The sequence below is a fragment of the Phacochoerus africanus genome, chromosome X, assembly GCF_016906955.1.
Source record: "Phacochoerus africanus isolate WHEZ1 chromosome X, ROS_Pafr_v1, whole genome shotgun sequence".
Lineage (NCBI taxonomy): Eukaryota > Metazoa > Chordata > Mammalia > Artiodactyla > Suidae > Phacochoerus > Phacochoerus africanus.
In genome coordinates, this window is record NC_062560.1 from 69,417,769 (window position 1) to 69,439,318 (window position 21,550).

The following is a 21,550-nucleotide window of genomic DNA, read 5'->3' on the forward strand; positions in this document are numbered from 1 at the left end:
ATCTAAAGCTTCTGTTCCCTTGTTGAATTTCTGTCTGGATTATCTGTCCATTGTTGTAAGTGGGGTGTTAAAGTACCCCATTATTATTGTGTCACTATATATTTCCTATTTTATGGCTTTTGTTGCTTGCCTTATATCTGTGGTGTCACAATATTCGGTGCATATGTATTTACAGTTGTTATAACTTTTTCTTGAATTGATCCTTTGGTCATTAGGTAGTGTCCTTTGCCTCTTGTGACTTTCTTTATTTAAAAGTCTATGTTTTCTGATATGAGTATTGCTACTCACACTTCAATTTTGTTTCCATTTGCATGCAATACCTTCTTCCATCCCCTTATTTTCAGTCTGTATGTGTCCTCAGGTGTGAAGTAGGTTTCCTGTAAACAGCATATATATGGGTCTTGTTTTTGTATCCATTCAGCCAGTCTGTGTCTTTTGGTTGGAGAATTTAATCCATTTACTTTCAATACAATTATGGTTAAGTATGTACTTATTGTCATTTTCTTAATTATTTTATATAGTTACTTTGAGTTGTTATTCTCCCCTTCCTCTTTTGTTGTCTTCTCTTATGATTATCTGACCATCTCTAGTGTTATGTTTGGCTTGCTTTTTTATGTATATGTCCATTATAGTTTTTTATTCTTTGTTCCCAGTATATTTTTAAATAAGCACCTATATGTGTGCAGAATCGTATCTGTTTGCTGGTCTCTTAATTTCAAATGCATTTTCAATATTCTGCATTTGTCCTCTATTCTTCTCATGCTCACTAGTTTTGTTTTGTTTTTTTTGTTGTTGTTGTTGTTATTGTTTCTATTTCTTGGGCCGCTCCCATGGCATATGGAGGTTCCCAGGCTAGGGGTTGAATCGGAGCTGTAGCCACCGGCCTACGCCAGAGCCACAGTAATGCGGGATCCGAGCCGCGTCTGCAACCTACACCACAGCTCACGGCAACGCCGGATCGTTAACCCACTGAGCAAGGGCAGGGACCGAACCCGCAACCTCATGGTTCCTAGTCGGATTCGTTAACCACTGTGCCACGACGGGAACTCCTGCTCACTAGTTTTGATATCATATTTTTAAATGGATGATTTATACCCCTACTCATCTTATAGTGGTTCCTTCTTTATCTCTGCATTTTTGGAAAATCTTTTCTACTAGTCTTCATGTCATTCCTATTGATAACCTTTATGTAAACAGTTGTAATTTTGGTGTTCCTATGGGAAGGAGGAATCTCTGGGTCTTCCTATTCTGCCACCTTGGCCACTCCTTCCCAAGTCCCTGTTTGGATTATCTATTTTTTAAAGCTCCACATGGGTTTGCTACCTTGAGACAAGGAAGCAGCACAACTATATTTGTCTTTCTGTTCATGAACAAAGTAAAAGATGTGCAATGAACAAACACCAACAGATCTTTAAAGAAATGTTATAGTTGGTCAGTAATTATGATATTTATCAGTGGTTTGTTGATTGACTTGTGGACTTAAGAACTAACAGCACAGTCTCTACTTAATGCAACATGTCATGTTTAATTAATGCAATAAGTCATAATTCACATTAATTAAACAAATTGTGTTGTTGAGGTTTATGAGCTATATATTGTAACTGAAATTAATGCATACCAATACTATGGAGAGGGAAGACTGTATTTATTTGGAAATAATTATCTTTAAGGAATCATTGAATCCTGAGATTGGATAAGTTGTACAAGCAGTGAGACCAGAGAGATCTCTCAGGAAGGTTGTGGTTGTCATAGCTGGTTCAGAGGATTTTAAGCCAGAATTTAATTTTAATATCTGGATTTGTGAGCCTGTAGGAGAGAAATATACTCATGAAGGAAGCCCAAGTTCTAAGGGAAGGTGCATTATGCCACACTGAGTTAAGACATAACCACTATTAAACAATAAACATCTGAAAACTGTTGTCATCCACAATACCACCAATGAAGAAGAGTCTCAAGAAAGTTGGCAATCGTTGAGGACCTGGAAAATGAGAGAATGTAGACAACTTATGCTTTAAAAGAGACCACACTGTTCCTCAGAAGAGTTGCTTTTTAGGTAGACTGAAGGTAGCTAAAAATCATAGTTAATATTCCCAGTGCAACAAGGTTCTCTGAGCATGATATCTAATTCACTGAATAAAGCTTTCCTCGCTTGGTGTACAAGCTCCTTATTTTGATATGCTTTTCTCTACCATGACATTTATTTGTAATAATACCTGAAGTAGACCTCTTATTGTAATGATGTGTAAAACTTCCTTCGACCTTATCTACAACTACCAACCTGCCTATTCTGAACCCACTTCCTGCTATCTGGAGAAATATATTCAGTCAGATGTATAATTCATATATATATGTGTGTATGTGTTTTTGTATGTGTATAATTTCATTTATGTATTTCTGGGGACAGTACTACATATTATGTGCCACAGTGCTAATCAAAAAAGATACATAGTGATCTTTGTATAAAAATTGTTGCCAACTTTGGCAATGCAAACTCAGTTATTGCCAACATGAAGTTTATATTCCAGTAGCAGACATAAATATTAATTACATAACAGCAATTATGTACAATTTAAACTGCTATGAGTGCTTTTGAGGACAGGAAAATGATGATGTAAATGTGTGAAACAAAGAGACCTGATTTAAGCCATAGAATCTTCTTGAAGGGTACAGCTTAAGTTGAGGATAAATAAGATAATTTATGAGTGAGGGGATGCTGACTTAGAGAGATAGTGGCAGAAGCAGGAACATATACAATATCTGTGGAATAGAAAGAAGTTTGGTATACTGGGGAAGAGCAGTAGAACTCTATTTTGAGATGTGACTAAAGAGATTTGCAAGGACAACTCAAGAGATTTTCTAACACATTAAAATGTGGATATTTATTTGAAAATCAATGAGAGCCATGGAAGCCACTAAGTGGAGAAGGTAAGTAACATCAACATATTTGTATCTTCAAAGGGGCACACTGTCCAGAGTGTGGACAACAGGTTTCAAGGGGGGAAAATTAGGTATAAGGAGACAAACTGTGGCTACTGATGAAACATGGGCACAAATAATGGAGTCTTGGATTAGGGTGATAATAGAAAAGTCAAAGAAACAAATTACTTGAGATTTATTTTAGAGGTAACCTCTAAAGGATTTTGTAATATATTAGCCATAAGGATAATAAAAGAAAAAAAAAACACTCCAAGGAAAACGTCTAGATTTTTGTTTTTGTTTGTTTTTGTGTTTTTGCATCTCCCTCTCATAGTAGATTTTGTTTTCAATTTTATTGGGGTATAGTTAATTTATGATGTTGTATTAGCATCATGTTTACAGCAAAGTGGATCAGTTATACATACAGGGTGTAGAGAAAAAGGAACCCTCCTATACTGTTGGTGGGGATGTCAGTTGGTACAATCATTATGGAGAACCTTATGGAGGTTCCTCAACAAAACTAAATGTAGAACTCCCATATGACCCAGCAATCCCACTCCTGGGTGTATATCCAGAGAAAACCATAATTTGAAAAGATACATGCACCCCAATATTCATTGTAGCACTATTTACAATAGCCAAGACATGGAAGTGACCTAAATGTCCATCAACAGAGAAATAGACAAAGAAGATGTAGAACATATATACAAATAATATTATCCAGCCCAAAAAATTGAAATAATGGCATTTGCAGCAACATGGATGGAACTAGAAATTGTCATAAATCAGTCATAGAAAGACAAATATCAGATGATATCACCTATATGTGGAATCTAATAAAAATCATACAAATGAACTTATTTACAAAACAGAAACAGACTCACAATTTCAAAATCAAATTTTATGGTTACCAAAGAAAAAAGGTAGGCAAGAGGGATGTATTGAGAGCTTGGGATTAGCATATTCACACTATTGTATATGGAATGAATGGTAAATGGGGACCTACTATATAGCACAGGGAAATCTTAAATATTCTGTGATAAAAATATATGGAAATAGATATGTGTGTATGTATAACTGAATCACTTTGCTGTACAGCAGAAATTAACACACTGTAAATCAATTATATGTAAATAAAATTTCAAAAAAATTAACAAAGAATTTTAAAAAATGAAACAATTGGATAGATGGGAATAGGAAATATTTTGGGAACACTAGACAAGAACAAGACTTTGGAAAAAATCACATACATGGTAACAGTTATGCCAACTTTAAGATATTTAGGTGCATATTTTCAGTTGACTATTTAAAATATGGTTTTCTATCTCAGAGAAGAGCATTAGCAAAGTCCAGGGCAAAAGAACAACTGAAAATTACATACCATATATAAACATATTTAAGTTATAAATTAAGCTAACAAAATATTAAATACAATGTGCTTTACTCTCCTAATTTGACAAATATCCTTTCCTAACAACTAAATTTTAAAATATTGAAAAAAAGCAGTTTTTACATAATGGTAGTAAAATATCACAGAAAACAGCATATTCTTATTGTGTACATCTGAATATTCTGTTAATGGGTTAAAGAGGCTTGAGTGAGTAATAAATAAAGGTGTATGTTATTATTTATAACTCATATCCATTTCATAAAATTACCTTTACTAGCTGTAATTTAGGCAATTAATTTATCACAAGCATTTTCACATAATTTTCTTTAATTGGCAGTATTGAGAAGATCAAAATCAAAGGTAACTGTATTCAGAAAGTAAACTTTTTAATATATCATAAAATGAACCCTAAAATAAAAGTAAAAATCATAAAATTACATTTTTATTAAGATTTCTAAGTTATTTTTAATATAAAGTAGTCAAAATTATGTATAAAAATTAAGTCAAACTAGCTATCATAATTAATGAGGAATATAACAAAGTAAAATTTGTTCATATAAAGCTGAATATTTTAAGGTTTCTAACTAAATAATTTAAAATTTTTACTCTTTTCAATTCTACTGTGTAATATCCATATAGTTACCAATGTAAAGAAATGATTTAACTATTATTCACGCATGTTAGAGCTGCATAACTGTTAAATTTAAGATTAATTTGAATTACTTAATATTTTAAATATTTCAAAGTGCAACTATTGAGAAAAAAATGCCAATTATTAAGTACATCCATAAATATGAATGGACAAATATAATACTCAGGACTACCAGGAAAAGATACCTTGTTATATAAGGAACTATTACATTTATGCCATCCAAGAAGAAAGTTTTGAAAAGTTTATCAATGTGTATTTTCTAAATATGGTTAATAAACTAAAGGCTTCACCACTCAAAATTTCTCTGCATGCTTAAGCAGTGTCTATCTCTGACACCAGGAGCAGCAACACCCACAAATATTCATGTCCTTCAGATTTTGAGGTTACAGGAATAAGAAATGAGGAAAAAATTTTTGGAGCTTAAATGGTGTTACTTATGGGTGAATGCTTGGTGTTATAGGTTTGGCTGTGTGTTGGATGATGAATGACAAACACACTCAGGGTTCTTTAATATTTTTATGTGTTTATGATAAGCAAGACCCTCTAATGTGAAAAGTCCCTCTTGTCCAGTTCTTATGGTGGTATTGCAGATGCCAATTTAAGCCTTTAACATTGATGGAGAGAGTTGAAGTGATAAGTATAGTAATGGTAAATGCTAGATTATTTAGTTACGGATTGAGTATATTTTGAGCATATTTAAATGGCAAATATATACTTTTCAAAATTTGTTAAGGTTGAGAGAAAAGTTAGGACAATAGCTGGATATTGACATGTTTGTTGAGAAAGGAATAGGCATACAGTTTCCTCCATGGCCTTCTAAAACTATATATTTAAAAATAACTATGACATTAATATCAATACAGTTAAAATACAGAAAAATTCTATCACCATGGGATTCCTTCTGCTACCCTTTCATAACACACAACCACTTCCATTATCCTCCTTGCAGTTTTAATTTGCAATGCCCTAATCTCTAATGATTTGAATATCTTCTTATGTGCATACTTGCCACTTGTACATGATCAGGTAAAATATCTGATCATACTGTTTGTTTATTATCCAATTGGGCTTTTTTAAAATTGTCGAACATGTTCAGCTTCTTGCTGAGCCCTTCTAATACCAGAGGAATAGTGAAGTGCTGACAAGTCCCAATATAAAACATTTCATTCATTCTTATTCATGTCCACTGGGAGTGGAGAGTCAGATCCACAGTGTGAAATCTAGGCTTATTTCCTGTTTATTTACTTATTTTTATAAAGATATTTGAGCATGTAAATATGTTTATAAGAAAGATGTAATCAGTAGAGACAAGCTGAATATTCAAGAGTAAGAAGAGGTATATATATATATATATAGAGAGAGAGAGAGAGAGAGAGCATTTATTAAGCCAATATGCATTATGAATCCTGGAGTGGAAGTGGTTAAAACACATACGAGGTAATATCTTTAGTATAATGTTACTGAGATTGTGGAAGAAACAGAATTTAGAACATAGGGGAATGGTCCTGAAATAAAAGCTGGTCCAGCAGCCATAATGTAATGGATAAAAATAATAGGATGAGTGCAGCTGCAAGAATGTTGAAATATTTGATAGTAGGAGGTTAAAGAAAGATTACTTTTTGTAAGCTTCTTAACAAATGTTTAAGTGTACGTTATTGTTAAGACTATGAAAATTATGTTTCTCTCTGAAGACTTCAATTTACTTCTTTGAAATAAAAGTGAAGGCCATCTGCTCTATATTGACAAATAGGGAATGATAATGAGGAGCCAGCAGTGGATTGCAAGAAGCAGAAGCCAAAAATGAAGGAGGTCCCTCTTCAATGCAAATCCTAGGGAGAAAGGAGTTTCCAAGAGAATGTGAGCAAGTGTTCCAGGTATTATAAATATAGCAAGAATGAAAAAAAAAAAAAAACACTGAGAACTGGAATTAGCAAAGAGGAGGATGTCATTGAAGACAAATTTGTTCAGAGTATATTTATGAAATTTGTGGGAGATAATACTAAAAAGGTAAGATTAACAGTTGTTCCAGGATTTGAATGATGTTTACTTTATTTTATCCCTTAAGTAGTGAGGAGTAATTGAGTCACTGAGTTGAAAATGTTTGAAATAGATCAAATCAAGAGAAGACAGAATGGAGAAAATCTAATTGACAGCTTGTTATAGTAATCTGAGTCAAAGCTGAAGAGTGTCTGAAAAAAGGACAGATAGAAGAAAAGCTCCAAAGATGTATCATGAGGATATGGTAAAAATTATCAATCTCCCAGAAATACATATTTTCTCAGACTGTAAAGACTGGGATAAAGGATAAAAATTAATTCATATTAATAATAATAATAATAAATATATTTCTCTGTGTCTCACCATTTCTGCTAGTGCATTACTTCTAAGCATTTATAAAGCAACTCTTCCCAGTGCAAACAAATACTCAGTACTTTTGTGGTACTCAGTGAGTTTTTTTAGTTTGTTCACAGGATTTCTCTGTGATGGTCACAAACAGATCTCTGGAGGCCTTTGTTTATGACTAAGGATTGCACTTCTTATGAAATCGTGTCAGTACATCTTTCCCTTGAACATAGTGTCCATGGCCATGATTGCTGAATACTCCCTGTTTTAAGATACTTTTGCTTTTCAAGCTATAGATTTTACTGATGCAGTTATACTTTTTATACAGCATATCAATGTTGTGTTCTCTGGAGCTTTCAGTGCATTTGAGTAGTATTTTGCACTGTAATGTTTTATGTACAAATGTTTTAGAGGAAATGACATAGCAAGAGTTCTTTTAAAATTTTCAGTCTTCCTTCCCAGACCTCAGGCATGAAAAAAAAATGAATGATACTTCATGTTACATTATTGCTACTAAAATTAACACAGGGCTCTGCCTCTGGTAGGTGATTAATAAACAAATATTGGGGGGGTTGCCTAATGGTAAATTTGCCCTGACCACCCCTTCAAGAAATTTGGGTGGTATAATTTGAATACATTTCCTCAAAGAGTAGGAGAAATACTGAATTTGGAAGTTGTCTGAAATTTCTCTTTGATACTTTTAAGAATAAGTTTACTAAGTCTGCAGATATACACTTTATTTTATGTTTTTCCATTCCAATATTATCACATTTAGAATATATTCACAGTCTCAAACCTGTGATTATTTCTTCTTGCATATACGGGAGATTTTGGTTTGTAACTGTTCTCAGTATTTGGACAATTCTACAGTTAATATTGCCTGAAAAATACTATAGAAATTTGTTTAGTTGTATTAATTTTTAATTTTAATAAATCCCATCTGAGACAGGATAACTTCACATCTCCTGGAAATTAATAAGCATTATTCATTTCCTTTATGGTCCTTTATAACAGGTAAAGCTCTAAAAGAGAAAAGACCCCAAGAAGCATTTGGGCATGATTTCATGTGTCACTATTTTCAGCATTTGACCATGTTCCTTTTCCTACTCTCTATGGCTGTGAATTGCTTATCAAATATTCTCCTTCCATCCTGAGCCCTTCTCCAGCTATATGGGTCTGCATGTTTTCCTAGCTTTCTCCTAAGTGCTGACACTTTCATGTTCTCATGTGGGGCACAGAAATGATGAACCATGAATTCTCTTTCATTTAAAATTTTTAATATTCTCTCAGAGCCAAACTGGAGAAGATAAATCAGGCATGAGAGTGCTATGAAAATGGAAATATGTGAATGTTTTATATAAATTCCCAGGAAAGCATAAAAACTAGCTACTGTTAATAGCATCTAAGTAATGGTGATTCTTTTAGGTTATACCACATATCAGATCTATTCTTTTTTTTTTTTTTTTTGGTCTTTTTGCTATTTCTTGGGCCACTCCTGTGGCATACGGAGGTTCCCAGGCCAGGGGTCTAATCGGAGCTGTGGCCACCAGCCTACGCCAGAACCACAGCAACGTGGGATCCGAGCCGCGTCTGCAACCTACACCACAGCTCACGGCAACGCCGGATCGTTAACCCACTGAGCAAGGGCAGGGATCGAACCCGCAGCCTCATGGTTCCTAGTCGGATTCGTTAACCACTGCGCCACGACGGGAACTCCAGAAAGAAAAACGGCAGTTAGCAGAGGATGGTTTCGATCCATCGACCTCTGGGTTATGGGCCCAGCGCGCTTCCGCTGCGCCACTCTGTTGTCCCAGATCTACTCTTTATCTCTTCCTTCCCAGTTATAATTTATCAGAAGGATGAGAGAAAATAAGCAAATTTAGGGTTTCTTTTCTACCAACAATTTGTCTCACTTATTTTCCTGTCTGGATGGGGTTAAAATTATAGTAAATAAATCAAAATATTTACAAAAACTAGTATGAAGTATTAAATTGGAGCTGTGTAACTTTGGGATTTATCGCATCAGTTTATTCATCTTTAGAGATAATAATGCCCATCCTGCATACTTCACAGAATTATGATTTTCAAATGAAATAAAATACATGGAAAGGAATTATAAATTAAGTTCTACACAAATCTGAGGGATCAGTATTTTCATTGTGATATAAAGAGGCAGACTGCCCGATTCCACAAAAAGGGCCATCAAGGTGATGAAGAAAGCAAAGTTAGATTTGGTTTCCGTCCACTTCCTTTTTTTGTGCCTCTCTGTGCCTTTTCTCTGCCTCCACCTCAAGCACATTACAAAACTATTCTATTTCTTTCAAGTCATATTCTTAGCTCTAGAAAAACAAAGATATTTGATCCTATTAGTCTAGCACAGTGATTTAAAAGATGAGGCTGGGATGATATTTTGTATTTGAGTCTTTTCTCTGTCATATATTATCCATATAGTTTTAGACAAGTTACTTAAACTTTCTGATTCAGATTCTTCTATAAAAGAAGGATATATGACACATAATAAATTGCTCAATAGATGTTAGTTATTATTATTCCTCCTACTAGTTGATACACACTTATACATGTGTTAATGATTTATTTTTTGCTTTATAGGGTCACACTAGTGGCATGTGGAGGTTTGAAGGCTAGGGGTCAAATTGGAGCTACAGCTGCCAGCCTACACCACAGCTGCAGCAACACAATTTCTGAGCTGCATCTGTGACCTACACCACAGCTCATGGCAACACTGGATCCTTAACCAACTGAGCGAGGCCAGGGATCAAACCCACAACCTCATGATTCCTAGCTTGATTCATTTCCACTGCACCATGATGGGAACTCCTGTATTTTCACTTTAAAAGAGAACACTTCGAGATTGAGTTAAAACAATTTCTAGCACATAGTAAATACTCAATGAAAAAGTTTTTAAAGGAATGAATTGAAATGCTTTCAAAATCTACCAGAGTACATTGATAATGGTGGATTTCTGGGTACTAAGACTATATTGAAGAGAAAATACTTTCATTAGAGCTGTATTGGTGAGTCTCCATATCATCACATAGGCAGTTTTCTAACTAAACTATAATATCAGGCATAATCTCCCAATAATCATGGAAAAAATAGTAAAGTAATCCTGAGAATTATCCATCTCTGTGCCTATACACTAATCTGTCAGAAAATGCAGAAATATAGGATGCATAGGAATGTTTGATTCTTTTTCTTTTCAAGTGCCTTACAAATAAGTTTATAAAGGCTCTGGGACATGCAACAATTAGAATATTTCTCAAAGAGTAATCAATTAACTGTCTGTATTAGAATTCCCTTGGGTACATATTAAAATTTGTGTATTTCCCCACCCACAGATATTTAACCTTTGGTCACCTGTGACAACAATGGATGAACTAGGAGGACATTATGATAATCCTAGCTGGACAATCCCACTCGCCTGTGGGATCTAAAAGAGTCAAATTCAAAGAAGTAGAGATTAGAATCGTAGTAATTATGGGCTGCAATGGTTGGGGAAATAAGGAGATATTGGTCAAAGAGTACGAAGTTGCAGTTATGTAAAATGAATGTTTAGAGATTAATATTTGGCATGAATACTATAGTAAATAACACTATGCAATATTAAAAATATGCTAATAGAGTAGTTTTCATGTACTCACATCACAAAAAATAAGGAAATTATATGAAGAGTTGGTATGTTAACTGTCAACTACATTTCTTATAATAATAATGCATATATATTTATGTTGTACCCAAATATATATCATTTTCTTAGTGTTTAAAAGTTTTATCTAATTACAGTTGATTTAAAATGTGATAATTTCTGCTGTGCAACAGTGTTTCAGTTATACATATACACGCGTCCATTATTTTCAGATTCTTTTCCCATATAGGTTATTACAAAATATAAGCTAGAATTCCCTGTGTTATACAGCAGCTTCCCATTGACCATCCATTCCATATACAGCAGTGTGAATATGCCAGTCCCACACTCTCCATCCCTCCTTCACACCTGTCTACTGTGGTAACCCTAAATTTGTTTTTGAAGGCTGTTAGTCAATTTCTGTTTTGTAAATAAATTTATTTTTATCATTTTTTAGATTCCACATATAAATGATATCTGATATCTGTCTTTCTCTAACTTGGCTTAGTATGATAATCTCTAGTTCCATCCACATTGCTTCAAATGGTATTATTTCATTCTTTTAATGGCTAAGTAATATTCCATTGTATATGTGTACCACATCTTCTTATCCATTTCTCTGTCAATGGACATTTAGGTTTTTATTTGTCTTAGCTATTGTAAATGTTCTGCAATGAACATTGGGGTGCATGTATCTCCAATTATTGTTTTTTCAACTTGCATGCCCAGGATTGTGATTGCTGGATCAAATGGTAGCTCTATTTTTACTGTTTTCCACAGTGGTTGTACCAATGTATATTCCCTCCAACAGCATGGGAGGCTTCCCTTTTCTCTGCACCCTCTCCATCATTCACCAATTTTATTATTTTTGATGTTGGTCATTCTGACCTTATAGTGGTTTTGATTTTCATTTATCTAATAATTAGTGATGTTGAGTATCTATTCATGTGCTTTTGATTGTCTTTTTGGAAAAACATCTATTTATATCTACCCATTTTTGATTGAGTTGATTTTTGTTATGTAGAGATGCATGAGCTGTTTGTATATTTTGGAGATTAATCCTTTTGCATTTACCTTATTTGCAAATATTTTCTCCCATTCTGACTGTGTGTTGTTGTTTTGTTTCATTTATAGTTTATTTTGCTGTCCAAAAGTCTTTAAGTTTAATTAGGTCCCATTTGTTTATTTTTGTTTTTATTTTCATTATTCTAGGAGGTGGGCCCAAAAATGTATTGCTGCATTTTATGTCAAAGAGTGTTATGCATATGTTTTCCGCTAAGAGTTTTATGGTATCCATCTTATGTTTAGGTGTTTAATCAATTTTGAGTTTATTTTTGTCAGAAATTGTTCTAATTTCATTACTTTACATGTAGCTGTCCAGTTTTCTGAGCACTACTGATGCAATCCCTATCACAGTACTAATGGCATTTTCCAAAGAATGAGAAAGAAAAATTTTTAAATATGTATGGAAACACATAAGACCCCTGACAGCTATAGAAATTCTGAGAAAGATAAAGCGAGCTGGAGGAATCAGGCTCCTGTACTTCATACTATACTAAAAAGCAACTGCCATCACAAAAGTATGGTACTGGCACAAAAAAAAAATATACATCAATGAAACAGGATGGAAAGCTAAGAAATAAACCTATGCACCTATGCTCAACTAATCTATGATAAAGGAGGCAAGAGTGTGAAATGGAGAAAAGACCATCTCTTCAATAAGTCATTTTGGGAAAACTGGACAGTTATTTGTAAAAACTTTTTTTTAATTAGCCAAAATTGGGCCAGGAATCTGCACCTAAAAATAATTTGAGAGCTACCAAAAAAAAGAAGATTTTTTTAACCAAATAGGAATACTTGGGACTAATAACTTCTATTGATAACTTTGTATATTCAGCTTAAGTGCATTACTGTATTTCCCCATTGCCTTTCCAAAAGCATTTCGTTACCATTGAACAAATCACAAGTTATATTTGGTTTATATAGTGAATTGCTTTCAAATTTCTTAGTAAGTTCTAGTCCAGGTCACCCCAAATTAATTGCATTTGCAAATTTAGAATAGGAACTTACATCCTCTAACCTCCGGTCTTACACAAATACTCCAGAAAATTTGATGCAGGTGATTAGCAACCATGCTTTGAGGAAAAACTTCGCTAAACAATAGACTATGCTGATATTCATTAAATTTTTCTTCATATTTTTCTTACATAACAATGCAAGAAACACACTAAAATGTTTTTAAAATGCAGTCAGAGGTCTTCTAATGTATATGACCATGGTTTTACTTAGCATAAGTTCTCAGGCTTTTCACTTAGAGAATTATGCAGGCCTATATGGCATCTCTGCAAAATTATTCAACATCCCTACACCCCCAATAATCCTAGTCTGAGAGCCAGTGGCTGAGGGTATGAAAGAATCTTTCCCACTGAGCTTTGGCACAATCACCCCAGGTCGAAAAAGCAGAAGAACCTAAGTTGTTTGAGCACATGATGATTTTAAGGAATGATTCACACTGTTGATGTGTCACAACAATGAAGTAAATGCTGTGCACTATTGATGGAGAAGGAGGGAGCAGGCAGGATTGAATGGGATGCATTTAAATAAAGAATAATAAAATTAGAAAAATCCGACACTCTAAGTAAACAACTTATTTCCAAGAGCCTCAAATTTATTTTATTTTATTTATTTATTTTTCCTTTCTTGGTGTATTTCCATTTAGAAAAAAGTTTTGCATGATATTGGCTCACTGAGACTGTAAAAAAGTAATTGGATCAGATTTCAAATCCATTCTAGAATTTGTTCATTTAGACATATACAAAAATACACTCAGGAACAATTTTGCTTTGTGTTTTGTGTAAAAGCTGAGAAAAAGCACAGCTATTGAAAACTGAAATGAGAAACAATCTGTTTTTGCCTAATCCATCCCATATATTCCTTCTAAAAGGCATAAATATAAATTGCTCTCATTGAGAATTTAAAATTAGAAAATACAATGGATGCTAGTGCTGTAAGTATAACCTATCAAGAAGTAATATGGGCTGTCCTCACAATGTTTGTTCAAACAGGGTATCTCTCCTTAAAAAAGATTTAAAGCAAATTGAACACTGATGGATAGGTCAAAGGATACAGAGAAGGCCTTGATTTCCTGCCCAAAGCCGGAAATCTCCTTTGGTTAATCAATGTTATCTGTTCAGTGGCCATGGGCACACAGTGGGTTGTCTAGCATGTAATTAATACATATGACCGTTTCTGAGTTTCAAAGTATGGTTTCCTCTTGTTTGCACATATTTTTTTTTCCTGGATGGTTTTGTCACTGATTTTTACATGTAATATAGGATTAAAGAATTCTAGCTAGGAAGATAATGGTAAAACATTGTAAATCAACTATACTTTAATTTAAAAATAAAAATAAATAAAATATAAAATCAACTTAAAAAAACACAAATTCTAGTTGGGTCAGGACATAATAACTCATATAATCTCAAAGTACATAAATAACTTATTTACTCTCAGAGCACAGCTTAAGATTCTCTAGGAGTATAAAGATAACATCTTGTTATAATTATAAAGCAATTTATAATTTTAAATATAATTTAATATTCACTATCTTTATTGATTCTTGCAAAAATTGTAGACAGGGCAGATATTAGTATTCCACTTTACAGATTAAGATACTAATCTTAAATCTCATCAGTTTTATGACATGCCTCAATTCATATAATGAATAGGGCTGAAAATAAAATTGAGGTTTTTTTTTTATTTTCCCACTGTACAGCAAGGGGGTCAAGTTATCCTTACATGTATACATTACAATTACATTTTTCCCCCAGCCTTTCTTCTGTTGCACCATGAGTATCTAGACAAAGTTCTCAAAGCTATTCAGCAGATCTCCTTGTACATCTATTCTAAGTTGTGTCTGATAAGCCCAAGCTCCCGATCCCTCCCACTCCCTCCCCCTCCCATCAGGCAGCCACAAGTCTCTTGTCCAAGTCCATGATTTTCTTTTCTGAGGAGATGTTCATTTGTGCTGGCTATTAGATTCCAGTTATAAGTGATATCATATGGTATTTGTCTTTGTCTTTCTGGCTCATTTCACTCAGTATGAGATTCTCTACTTCCATTCATGTTGCTGCAAAAGGCATTATGTCATTCTTTCTTATGGCTGAGTAGTATTCCATTGTGTATATATACCACCTCTTCCGAATCCAATCCTCTGTCAATGGACTTTTGGGTTGTTTCCATGTCCTGGCTATTGTGAATAGTGCTGCAATGAACATGCAGGTGAATGTGTCTCTTTTAAGCAGAGTTTTGTCCGGATAGATGCCCAAGAGTGGGATTGCGGGGTCATATGGAAGTTCTATGTATAGATTTCTAAGGTATCTCCAAACTGTTCCCCATAGTGGCTGTACCAGTTGAAATTCCCACCAACAGTGCAGGAGGGTTCCATTTTCTCCACACCCCCTCCAGCACTTGTTATTTGAGGACTTCTTAATGATGGCCATTCTGACTGGTGTGAGGTGGTATCTCATGGTAGTTTTGATTTGCATTTCTCTTACAACCAGCGATGTTGAGCATTTTTTCATGTGTTTGCTGGCCATCTGTATATATCTTCCTTGGAGAACAGTCTATTCAGGTCTTTTGCCCATTTTTCCTTTGCTTGATTGGCTTTTTTGCTGTTGGGTTGTATAAGATGCTTATATATTCTAGAGATTAAGCCCTTGTCGGTTGCATCATTTGAAACTATGTTCTCCCATTCTGTAAGTTGTCTTTTTGGCTCCTTTTGGGTTTCCTTTGCTGTGCAAAAGCTTGTCAGTTTGATGAGGTCCCATGGGTTTATTTTTGCTCTAATTTCTATTGCTTTGGGAGACTGACCTGAGAAAATATTCATGAGGTTGATGTCAGAGAGTGTTTTGCCTATGTTCTCTTCTCGGAGTTTGATGGTGTCCTGTCGTATATTTAAGTCTTTCAGCCATTTGGAGTGTATTTTTGTGCATGGTGTGAGGGTGTGTTCTAGTGTCATTGCTTTGCATGCAGCTGTCCAGGTTTCCCAGCAATGCTTGCTGAATAGACTTTCTTTTTCCCATTTGATGTTCTTGCCTCCCTTGTCAAAGATTAATTGACCATAGGTGTCAGGGTTTATTTCCGGGTTCTCTATTCTGTTCCATTGGTCTGTCTGTCTGTTTTGATACCAGTACCACACTGTTTTGATGACTGTGGCTTTGTAGTATTTCTTGAAGTCTGGGAGAGTTATGCCTCCTGCTTGGGTTTTGTTTCTCAGGATTGCTTTGGTGATTCTGGGTCTTTTGTGGTTCCATCTAAATGTTTGGATTGTTTGTTCTAGTTCTGTGAAAAATGTCCTGGGTAATTTGATAGGGATTGCATTGAATCTGTAGATTGCTTTGGGTAGTATGGCCATTTTTCCAATATTGATTTTTCCAATCCAGGAACCTGGAGTATCTTTCCATTTCCTTACATCTTCTTTGACTTCCTTGATTAATGCTTTATAGTTCTCGGCATATAGGTCCTTTGCCTCCTTCGTCAGGTGTATTCTGAGGTATTTGATTTTGTGAGGTGCAATTTTAAAAGGTATGATATTTTTGTATTCCTTTTCTAATATTTCATTGCTGGTATACAGAAATGCGACTGACTTCTAAATGTTAATCTTATATCCTGCTGCTTTGCTGAATTTAGTAATCAGTTCAAGTCGTTTTTGGGTTGTTTCCTTCAGGTTTTCTATGTAGAGTATCATGTCATCTGCATACATTGACAGTTTTATCTCTTCTCTTCCTCTATGGGTGCCTCTTATTTCTTTTGATTGTGTAATTGCTGTGGCTATGACTTCCAAAGCTATGTTGAAGCAGTGGTGAGAGTGGGCATCCCTGTCTTGTTCCAGATTTGAGTGAGAAGGCTTTCAGTTTCTCTCCATTGAGTATTATATTTGCTGTGGGTTTATCATAAATGGCTTTGATTATATTCAGGAATGTTTCCTCTATACCCACTTTGGCGAGGGTATTGTTCATGAATGGATGTTGGACTTTGTCAAATGCTTTTCCTGTGTCTATTGAGATGATCATATGGTTTTTGGCTTTTTTATTGTTAATGTGGTGAATGAAGTTGATTAATTTGTGCATGTTGAACCATCCTTGTGAACCTGGGATGAACCCTACCTGATCATGGTGTATGATTTTTTGTGTATCTTGTTGGATTCGGTTGGCTAAGATTTTGTTGAGAATTTTTGCATCTATATTCATCAATGATATTGGGCGATAGTTGTCCTTTATGGTGGTATCACTGTCTGGTTTTGGAATTAGGGTGATGGTGGCATCATAGAATGTCCTTGGGAGTATTCCTCCTTCTTCAACCTTTTGAAAGAGTTTAAGGAGGGTTGGCACCAATTCCTCTTTATATGTTTGATAGAATTCTCCTGTGAAGCCATCTGGTCCTGGATGTTTATTTGTAGGGAGTGTTTTTATGACATCTTCAATTTCATTTCTAGTGATCAGTCTGTTCAGTTGGTCTGTTTCTACTTGATTCAGTTTTGGCAGGCTGTAAGATTCTAGAAAATTGTGCATTTCTTCCAGATTGTCAAGCTTGTTGGCATATAGTTGTTCATAGTATTCTCTTATGGTTTTTTGTATTTCTGCTGTATCCACTGTGATTTCTCCTTTTTCATTTATAATTTTGGTTATTTGGGTTCTTTCTCTCCTCTTTTTAGTGAGACTGGCCAGGGGTTTGTCAATTTTGTTCTCCTTTTCAAAGAACCAGCTCTTGGTTTTATTAATTTTCTCTATTGTTTTTTGAATCTCTATTTTATTGATTTCCTCTTTGATCTTTATAATTTCCTTCCTTCTGCTGACTTTAGGCCTTTTTTGTTCTTCTTTTTCTAGTTCGTTTAGGTGGAGGGTTAAGTTGTCCATTTGGGATCTTTCTTCTTTTTTGAGAAAGGCCTGTATTGCTATAAATTTCCCTCTGAGCACTGCTTTCGTGGCATCCCATAGATTTTGAGCGGTTGCGTCTTCATTATCATTTGTTTCAAGGTAGTTTTTAATTTCCTTCTTGATTTCCTCATTGACCCATTGGTTTTTGAGTAGCATGTTGTTTAGTCTCCATGTAGTAGGTTCTTTCTCTTTCCTTTTCCCATGGTTGGTTTCTAATTTCATGGCATGGTGGTCAGAGAAGAGACTTGAGATAATTTCTATGCTCCTAAATTTATTGAGATTAGCTTTGTGTCCCAATATGTGGTCGATTCCTGAGAATGTTCCATGAGCATTTGAGAAGAATGTGTATTCTGCTTTTTTTGGATGTAGGGTCCTGAAGATATCAATGAAGTCTAACTTTTCTATTGTTTCCTTTAGGATCTCTGTTGCTTTATTGGTTTTCTGTCTAGAGGATCTGTCCATTGATGTGAGGGGGGTATTAAGGTCTCCTACTATAATTGTATTCACATCAATATCCCCCTTTATGTCTGTTAATATTTGTTGTATGTATCTGGATGCTCCTATATTTGGGGCATATATGTTGACGATAGCAACATCCTCTCTTTGGATGGATCCCTTAATCATTAAGTAGTGTCCTTCTTTGTCTTTCTTTATGTCTTTTGTTTTAAAGTCTATTTTGTCTGATATGAGCGTTGCGACTCCTGCTTTTCTGTCATGTCTATTGGCGTGAAATATTTTTCCCCACCCTTTCACTTTCAATCTATATGTATCTTTTGTCCCAAGGTGAGTTTCTTGTATTGTAGGGAGCATATTGAAGGTTTTTGCCTTTTTTATCCACTCAGCCCCTCTGTGTCTTTTGTTGGGGCCTTCAGTCCATTGACATTTAAGGTGATAATTAATAGATGATTATTTATTGCCAATTTGAACCTCGTGTTCCAGTTGATTCTATGGTTCTCCATTCTTCCTTTTTTTTTTTTTTTTTGGCTGGATAGTCTCCGGTTATTATCTGCTTGAGCGTTTTTTGTTTTTTGTTTTTTCATTTTTTGCGAGTGCAATATTTGCTTTTGGCTTGTGGTTGCCCTGTTTTTTAAGTATGCTAATCCCTTCCTATAATTGTGTGTTTTAGCCTGATGTTCCTGTAGGTTCAAACACCCCATTGCTATAATAAAATTATGAAGAGAAATATACAAACAAACAAACAAAAAGGGTCTATTTATTTCCTAACATCCCTTGCCCACATTTTATGGTTTTGATGACTCTTTTTTATTTTTTTCTTTTTAATTTTATTTTGTTTGAAGCATGTTCATGATTAAATCTGTATGCTGGCTTATTTGAGTGACTGCTCTCTGATTGCAGTTTCCTCAGTCCTAGTTCTTCCTCTTCTTTTTTTTTTTTTTTTCTTTTCTTTTCATTTTTCTTCCCTTTCCTTCCTTTCTTTTTGGTTTAGAGAAGCCTCTTCAGTATTTCTTTTAACCTGGGTATTGTGTTGCTGTATTCTTTTAGTTTTTGTTTGTGGGAAAAAATTTTTATATCCCCTTCTATTTTAAAGGATATTCTTGCTGGATAGAGTATACTAGGTTGCATATTTTTTTCCTTTTAGCACTTTCAATATGTCTTGCCCTTCCCTCCTGGCCTGTAGTGTTTCTGTAGAGAAATCAGCTGATATTCTTATGGGGGTTCCCTTGTAGGTAACATTCTGCTTTTCTCTTGCTGCCTTTAGGATCCTCTCTTTATCACTCACTTTTGCCATTTTTATTATGATGTGTCTTGGTGTGGGTCTATTTGGGTTCAGTTTGTTTGGGGCCCTCTGTGCTTCCTGTATCTTGAACCCAGTATCCTTTAGATTTGGGAAGTTTCCATTGATAATTTCTTCAAATATGTTTTTCATCCCCTTATCTTTTTCTACTCCTTCTGGAATTCCTATTATGCGTAGATTGGTCTGCTTTATATTATCCCATAGGTCTCTTATATTGCTTTCCTGTTTTTTCTTTTGGTTTTCTGTCTGCTGTCATCATTGTGTGATTTCCATTCTTCTATCTTCCACATCACTGATTCGTTCTTCTGCATTATTCATTCTGGTTTTTACTGCCCTTAGTTCAGTTTGCATCTCTGCAACTGAATGTTCTAGTTTTTCTTGGCTCCTCCTTATATTTTCTAGTTCCCTTCTGAGGGTATCTGCATTACTGTTCCTATCTTCTCTTCATTCCTTCAGTATTTTCACTATTTCTCTTTTGAACTCCAGGTCTGTCAGACTGCAGAGATCTGTTTCATTGTTGACTGTTTTAGGTGAGTTCTCCTGTTGGTTTGACTGGGGGTGGTTTCTCAGCTTCTTCATCTTGCTTGTTGTTTTCTTTTTCCTGGGGGAGTTGTACTCTCTATGGCCGGGCAGTGTTTGCCTTGTCACTGCCATGGAATGTTTCCTGAGGGCTGGCGTTGTTGGTCAATCTTTTTTGAGGCAGTGTGGTTTTTCTGGAGTGTTGATGGGGCTGACAGGGTCTCTTTGAAGCAAAGGAGGACTTCCTGAGGGCAGACAGGTCTGCGAGGTCCACACCACGATGGTAGCAGATTTCACTCGGTCAGGCAGAGCTTGCTCTGGTGATTTTAGGCTGTGGGGTTCTTTCAGGGGGTTGGCGGTGTTGGGCAGCTATTCCTCAGGTGTGCAGCACCCCCTGAGGACTTGAGCAGCTATGTGGGTCACTGAGAACCCAAGAGACTCTTCCCTAGGGCAGCCCAACTCAGAAGGCTGGCCTGAGAATGCAGGCAGATCTTTTCACGGCCAAGCCAGGCTTGTTGTATCTTTTCTGGGCTGCACAGTTCCTGCCTGGAGCTGGCAGTCCTATGCAGCTAATCTGCTTGAGCTCGGCACCCCCTGAGGGCATGGGCAGCTAGCTGGGCTGCTGCCAATCCAAGAGGCTCCTCCCCAGGGCAGCTTGACTCAGAAAGACTGTCTGAGATCTTTTCATGTCTGGCCAGGCTTGTTGCAGGTTTTCTGGGCTGCAGGGGGTCCTCCAGGGGGCTGGCAGTCCTTTGCAGCTGATCCGCTAGAGCTTGGCATCTCCTGAGGTCTTGGGTGGCTAGCAGGGCTGCTGAAATCCCATGAGGCTCCTCCTCAGGGCAGCCCAACTCAGAAGGACCCTTCAAGAATTAGGCAGATCTTTTCACAGCCTGGCTAGGCTTGTTCCAGCTTTTCTGGGCTGCAGGCCTTTTCTCGGGGGCTGGTGGTGTTTGGTGCTGCTTTGCAGGGGTGTAGCCCCTCCAAAGGGCAAGCAGGTCTGTGCAGGGACAGCCCCTGTGGTGGTAGGCTTCAGGCAATTGTTGAGGCCAGCCCTCCCGGATGGCAGGCAGCCCCAGGTCTGGCAAGTGCATAGGGGGTGGCGGTGGTGGGGGGAGGGGATGCACTGGGAAACACAGCTTTCTGCTAGGTAGTGGGCTGGTAAGCTTGCTGTGGCATGGGGAGTATTCTATGGGGACCCACCCCTTCTTCTCTCCCCTCCCCAGCATGGGCACAGACCAGGCTCTTCTCCCAAGTTTCCTCTGATGTGGCTTTCCATTTCCCTTCCTCTGTGACAGCTTTGTTTTCTAGTCTCCCAGGCAGTCTCTGCCCTGTCAAACTTGACAGACTGGTTTCTATACCTCCCAAGCAGTCTCTGCTCTGCTCTGCCCTT